This window comes from Benincasa hispida, chromosome 2 (genome assembly GCF_027475165.1).
Source record: "Benincasa hispida cultivar pf3 chromosome 2, pf3_genome.v1.1, whole genome shotgun sequence".
Lineage (NCBI taxonomy): Eukaryota > Viridiplantae > Streptophyta > Magnoliopsida > Cucurbitales > Cucurbitaceae > Benincasa > Benincasa hispida.
The window spans coordinates 30,287,502-30,294,598 of record NC_143479.1 but is presented as its reverse complement, the minus strand read 5'-3'; positions in this window follow the sequence as shown (position 1 = coordinate 30,294,598).

Here is a 7,097-nt window from a genome sequence, read left to right as displayed (position 1 = left end):
TAATTGTGGTGTTAAAGGTCATATTAGACCTAAATGCTTTAAATTGAAGTATGTTCACTCTACCTCTTCAAGAAGAATTTTTTTCTCAAAGAGCAAAGTTTTACAATGCTCCAAGAAAGAATTTCTCCAAGAAGAGTAAAGTGCATCAATAAATAAATCCTTGCATAATGTTGTTTGTTTTTCTTGTGGCAAGTATGGACATAAAGTTATTCAAAAATAAAATGGATCCCTAAGTTTGTAAATGCTAACACTCTTGGACCCAAACAAGTATGGGTATCAAAGAATCAAACTTAAACTTTTTGTTTGTATGTTTGTTTGAAAGCCTCTATGAAAAATAGATGGCTACTTGGATAGTGGTTGCTCAATGCATATGACGGGAGACAAATGCAAATTTATTTCTTTCTCCAAAAAGGATGGAGGCATGATAACCTTTAGTGACAACAAGAAAGGTAAAATTATCGACAAGGGTAATATAGGTAATGAATCTTCCATTTTAATTGAAAATGTACTGTTAGTTGGTGGTTTAAAGCATAATTTTCTTAGTATTAGCAAATTGTGTGATAAAGAATTTAAAGTTGTATTTGATAAAAAGAATTGCATAATTGAAAATGCCAGTGATAGAAAAATCTTGTTTGTTGGAAATAGGGATGAAAATGTGTACACTCTTGATTTGAATGATTGCCCTATTATTGATAAATGTCTTTCTGTGTTGCATGATAATTCTTGGTTATGGCATAGAAGACTAGTGATGGAACACGAGACATACGCAGCAGAATAAGGATTTAATTACACTCTAATTGCTTTTAATTAAAAGGAAATAACCATGCAAACGAAGGAAAACAGTAAATTAATATTACCTTTGAAGCTCCCGAAAACCGTTTTTCCTTGTTGAATCTCGACCTGAACTCTCCCGGACCACCACTAGAGCTGAACTACTATCCTCTGGTGTCAGAATCAGATTGTGAGACCCGATGTATGAAGAACCCGAGAGAGAGAAAGAGTTGGAAATAAAAGATAGATTTTGGGTTGGGTATGGGTTTTCTTTTTTTTTCACCAAAAAAATAGTGATTTTTCCAGCCAAATTTAGAAAACAATTTTGAAAAAATGGCAAAAGTTTTTAATCAAAATTCAAAGCCCAAAGAGCCATGCAAAAATTGCATGAAATCAATTCATAAAAACCCAACACCTAAAATCCACTATCTAAGTGGGCTTAATGTCTCCACTATAAGCCAACATCTAACCCACTATTTTGTTAGTGGAATTATCCAACAAATGTTTGGATTTTCCCACTAACTTTAGTCAAAAGGAAAAATAGTCATTTTGTCAAAGTCAAACTTTGACCTAAAAGTCAACATTTTGACTTTTTATGATTTTTTCCGTATTGACTAATTTTGACCTCCCGAGCATGAATACGCATTCATTTTCTCGAAATTCAAATCACATTTGAATATAAGGTTGGTCAAAGTTTGACTTTTCAAAGTCACAAGTCAACTCTTTGACTTTTTACATCTATGACCATTTCCATTATTTTCGAGCTTCCAAATATGAACGTATTCATATTCTTGAGATTTAAATCACATTTAAATATTAAAGTTGTATCTCTAAACTGAAAAACCCGACCACCATATCACATATACTTGTCGGTTTCTCTCTTTTCACCTAATTCGAACAATTCGAATCATTCTATCATATTGTTCTAAGTTTATTCCATATGAACTAGTAGGGAAACCTAATGGACTTATAGATCATAAGCTCCAACGATTTGAGATTAGCTGGCTAAACTCTTTAGATGGAGCTAATCAACATTCGTTAACTCACTGGTCATTCCACTATAGTTCCGTAGTTGCACTCCCCTCACTATAGATATATGTGTGTCTATATGATATAACCATGATTAGTAAGCTAATCCTTCACAGGTTGTTCGTAATCTCGGCTGGGTCATAAAAACCGTTTTACCCTTGAGACTACTTCTTATTCCTTAAGTTCCACTGATCCTCTAATGAACAATTGGTTTTAAGTCCAACCTATTAACCGAACCCTTTTCGGGCTAAGGAGAGGGTGGGGCCCCTTGTTTAAGACCTGGATTCAGTACTAAAGGAACAACCTATCGACTATCCCTATAACGGGTAAGAGTGAATTCCGTCTTGCACCCTATGTTCCCAGCTATCCACCTGATCTTACCCCTGAAATAGGAAGCTTATGGGCCAACGATAATAAGCTGCCCTCGCCTATGCAGATCTAAGGATAATTTCGAGTGAACAGGAGTTCAAAGTAGCTCAGGATTAAGATTAAGTTACCTAGGTCATCAATTAACGAAATAGTCAGTTTTATACATAAAACGGCATTTAGAACGTAAAAAGTGACTATTTCATGGTTCAGTCTTATGCAAACTCATTGCATAGGATGCCCCTACTCACATATCTCTATATGAACGATTCAGGATCACATCGTTTGTACTAACTACAAAGTAGGCCGCATCCATAGTGTCCCCAGAATAAGGCACCCAACCTTATTCATATAATATAGACCATTTTGGCTATATATTTGAACTTGATCCACCTTTATGTCACTACATAAAGTTCAAACTACATTAAATAGCCCAGGACCTTTGTTTATTGGATTCAAGATTACAATTTCAATAACAATTTTATCGAAAAACAAAACAGAATATGTTTATTAATTTACAAACTACGAGTTTTAGGACATAAAATCCAACAACTAGGACATGCTAGTATGATAGCCTTAGCAACTTTTTACTTTAAATGGTTTTAAATAGAAAAAATTGATACTACTCTCTTTATTAAGGTTAATGATAATGATATGATTATAGTGCAAATATATATGGATGATATTATATTTGGTTCTACTAACCATCTTTGTGTGAAGAATTCTCTAAGTGTATGCATAGTAAGTTTGAGATGAGTATGATAGGAGAACTTAGTTTCTTCCTTGGACTCCAAATCAAACAACTCAAGGATGACATCTTCATAAGTCAAGAAAAGTACACGAGATTTTTTCAAGAGGTTCAAATTCAATGAAGGTAAATTTGCAAAAGCTCCTATGAGCACCACCACCAAGCTTGACAAAAATGAAAAAGGTAAATGTGTGGACATAAAGACTTATTGAGGTATGGTCGGTTCTTTACTTTATTTGAACTCTATTAGACCCGATATCGTGTTTAGTGTATGTTTATATGCTAGATTTCAATTTTGTCTTAAGGAATCACATTTGCATGCCGTTAAAAGAATATATAAATATTTGCTTGGAACTATTGATGTAAGCTTGTGGTATCCTAGAAATGTTGAATTTAATTTGGTAGGATATTCCGACACGGATTTTGTTGGTAGTTTACTTGATCATGAGAGTATTAGTAAGACTTACCAATTTCTCGGTAGTTCCTCAGTATCTTGGTTTAGTAAAAAGCAAAATTTGATTGCTTTATCCACTACCAAAGTGAAATATATTGTGGTTGCTAGTTGTTGTGCGCAAATTCTTTGGATGAAATAAACTCTTTGTGATTTTGGATTAAAGTTTGATAATGTACCCATATTTTGTGATAATATTAATGTTATTAATTTGACTAAAAATCCTATACATCGTTCTAAGACTAAGCATATTGATATTAGACCTCATTTTATTAGAGAACATGTGCAAAATGGTAATATTACTCATGAATCTATGAGCTCTAATCATCAATTATATGTTTATTATATGCTTATTATAATATCTTTAGGGAGGGGGGAAATATTCATATCTTTAGAGAGCTATTATATGCTTATTATTCTTTTCTATGATTCCAAAAGGGGAGAAGTATAAGAAAAATATTTTATGAATGTATTGCATAATTGTATCTTTTGAATATATTTTCTAGGGAGAGAATTAATTCAAGGGGAGAAGTTAATTATTTCGAATGAATTTCAAGCATGATCTTTGTGGTGATATGTATATTTGAAATTGAAATTACTTATTGAGCACATGTTTTGTTATGATTATGTGCATTTCAAGTTATTTTTCTTCTATGGTTTGTCACCATAAAAAATAGAGATTGTTATCTTTTTCGGCCCTTAATCTCAAATTAATTAATTAATTAATGTTTTGATGATAACAAGCCTAATTTTATTTACTAATAATTTTATTATTTTGAATAATCCATAGCGTAGAACTCGAAATAACGATTCTGAAATCACTCAAATCGGAATTCATATGAAAAAGATATAGTAAAAAGAAGTGTAATAAAAAATATCCGAAATAGTGATGTAGTGAATTAATTATCAAATCGAACCAATTAGATAGTACCACTTGAACTATAGGGTGAGTAACACATGGGCCTTAATATTGTATGAGATGGATTTTGGTTTTCCTTTTAAAAAAATGATTTTATAATTATTTAAGAGAAATTGATTTTGTTATTTAAAAAGAAAAAAGAAAATGGATAAGTGACCCAACGGTCATTCGTATTTAAAATAAAAAATAAAAAATAAAAAGTTACCTTTGAAGGTACTTTATTTATATATATATATATATATATATATATATATATATATATATATATAAAAATTCCAAAAATATTTATATTTTCTTATTTCTTTTTACTTCTCAACTTTTTATCTTCATCTTTCCTTTCACTTTTTGATCAATCTATGGTTCAAATTAAAATCCACTTTCTGCTCTACTTTTCTCTCTTTTTATAATTCATCTTCTTCAAAATTATTTTAACTTTTCGTATTTTACAATCTTTAGAATTAGCACAATGACCACCATTGTTGCTTTCTCTACAAGCTCCTGATTTTCTTTTTTTTCATTTTATTCTTGAGGAAATTTCTATCGTATTGTGAGGATTAAAGCATTTGAGCTCAAACTTATATACCCATTCTTTTTATAGAGTTTTTTTTTTTTTTTGTGTGATCTAAAGTTTAAAAAAATATTGTAGCGATTTGATCCTAACCTGTGGAAAGAATTAGGTTTGGTCTTGAACCCGTAAAGGAGCAAGGTAGCGGTTCTCATCTGTGGAAAGAGTCAAAGGAGTTTTTTCAATCAAAATCCTATGAGGCGCTTGGAAAAGTGGATGTAGGTCGAGTTTGACTGAACCACTATGAAAATTACGGTGTCTTCTTCTCTAACTCTTTACTAATTATTTTGCATTTAATTTTAATTGTATGATTTTGTTGGTTGAGATTGATTGAGTATATTATTACATAACTCAATTAGGGTTTTGTTAATTTGATTAAAAGAATTATCTAATTAGATTAAATTGAGCACACTTTAGAAAAAAATTTAATCAAACCCTAATCACCACTTCTAAAGTTGCCATATGGATCCAACAATTTAGTCTACATCTTTTCCTTCTAATAAATTAGTAGTTCCATAGGAGCGTTATATTTATGTGTTTTTTTTTCCCTTCCTTATCCACAAATTACTACATCTTGAGGCTTTCATGTATTCTAGTTTGATGAATCGAGATTCAAGGCATTGCAAGCTTTTGAATAACATGCAAGCCAAATACAAAGATTGTGCACCATCTTATATCATTGTTGGGCATAAGTTTACCATCATTAGCCATCATCAAGATGCTGCGAGGAAATATCTTGAAGCTTATAAAATCATGCTGGATAGTCCCCTAATTAACTATGTGTGTTGATATGGTTCTTGTTCTTCATGTCTTAAATAGAACTACAATTATAAACTCTTAATTCGAGATACTCATTGCTTTCGTGTTTGCTATGACTCATTATAGTTGAATGAGAACTTAGTTATGAGGAGAAACCTACCCAAATACTTGTAAAGGAGGTGAAGACTTTGCACAACAGGGAGATAACTCTAGTGAAAATTTTATGGCAAAATCATCGCTTCGAGGAAACTACAACATCCAGAGCTCTTCAAGAATTAGAACTTGTGAGGACGAAAGTTTTTTAAGGTGGAAGAATATAACATCTCCATTCTAGCTAAATTCAAAATAATTTTTTTTAAAATTATTAAATTTTATTTCCTTTAATTTTAGAATTTTTTAGGTTAGTGTTTAGATAATTGAATTATTTTAATTGGTTCAATTTTAATTTTGGAAGATTTGAATTTTAGGATTAAAATAGATTTTGGAAAGTTGGAAGATAATTTGGAGATTTACAAGGTGTTTGGGGCAATAACTATCTTAAGTTTTTTTTTTTTTTTTTTTTAATTTTAAAAATAGGCGATATTATTATACAACAATAAGAGGATCCCACAACCCAAAATCAAGACATCAAAGCAACAAAACGCAAGCAAAGACAGGGAAACAATACCAAAACAAAGCCAACAAGATAATACCCGAACATAACCAAAACATAAACGCAAATACCCCAAACCACCAAGGAGAAAGCCAGAGAAAAGAAACCAAAACCCTACAACTAGGGACAACAACAAAACAAAGAGCAATGGCAAGTTCAAAAAGAAGAAAAACATCCGTAAACACACTAGATAAGACCAAGAAGATCAACCCGCCAGCAAGCAGCTCGAGCACGAACCGTAGAGACCATAAGGTGAAACAGAGCAGACACCGACCTCGGTCGACCTCCATGCAACCCTCGATTACGCTCCTGTCAGATGTAGTAGATGGAAGCACACTAGAATACACGGAACAACTTACAAGCACCCCCTTACCTGACCCCACTTGGAACAACCAACTCAACTCGACATCCCAACCTGCCACCTGATGCGACGAACCCAACTGACGCAACACACCAGACCACACCTCTCTCCCAAACCCACACTCCAAAAAAAAATGATCCCGCGACTCCACACCTCCCCCACATAGAAGACACCCCCCTTTGACAACACACCTCAGCTCCTCAACCAATCCCGTGTACCTAACCTGTCCCTCACAGCTAACCACGCACAGAAGGAATGACGCGAAATACCCCGCGCCCCCCCCCCCCCCCCCCCCGCGCCCACAAAATACCAGCCCAAGACACCCTAGGACGACGAGGACGCAAACTCTCCCACGCACTATCGATAGAAAACTGACCACTAGCACCCGACACTCAAACCTAATAATCCTCCCCCTCACCCTAGGCTCCATTGCCTAAATAAGACCTCAGATCTCAAGCAACTCCCAAGACACTATA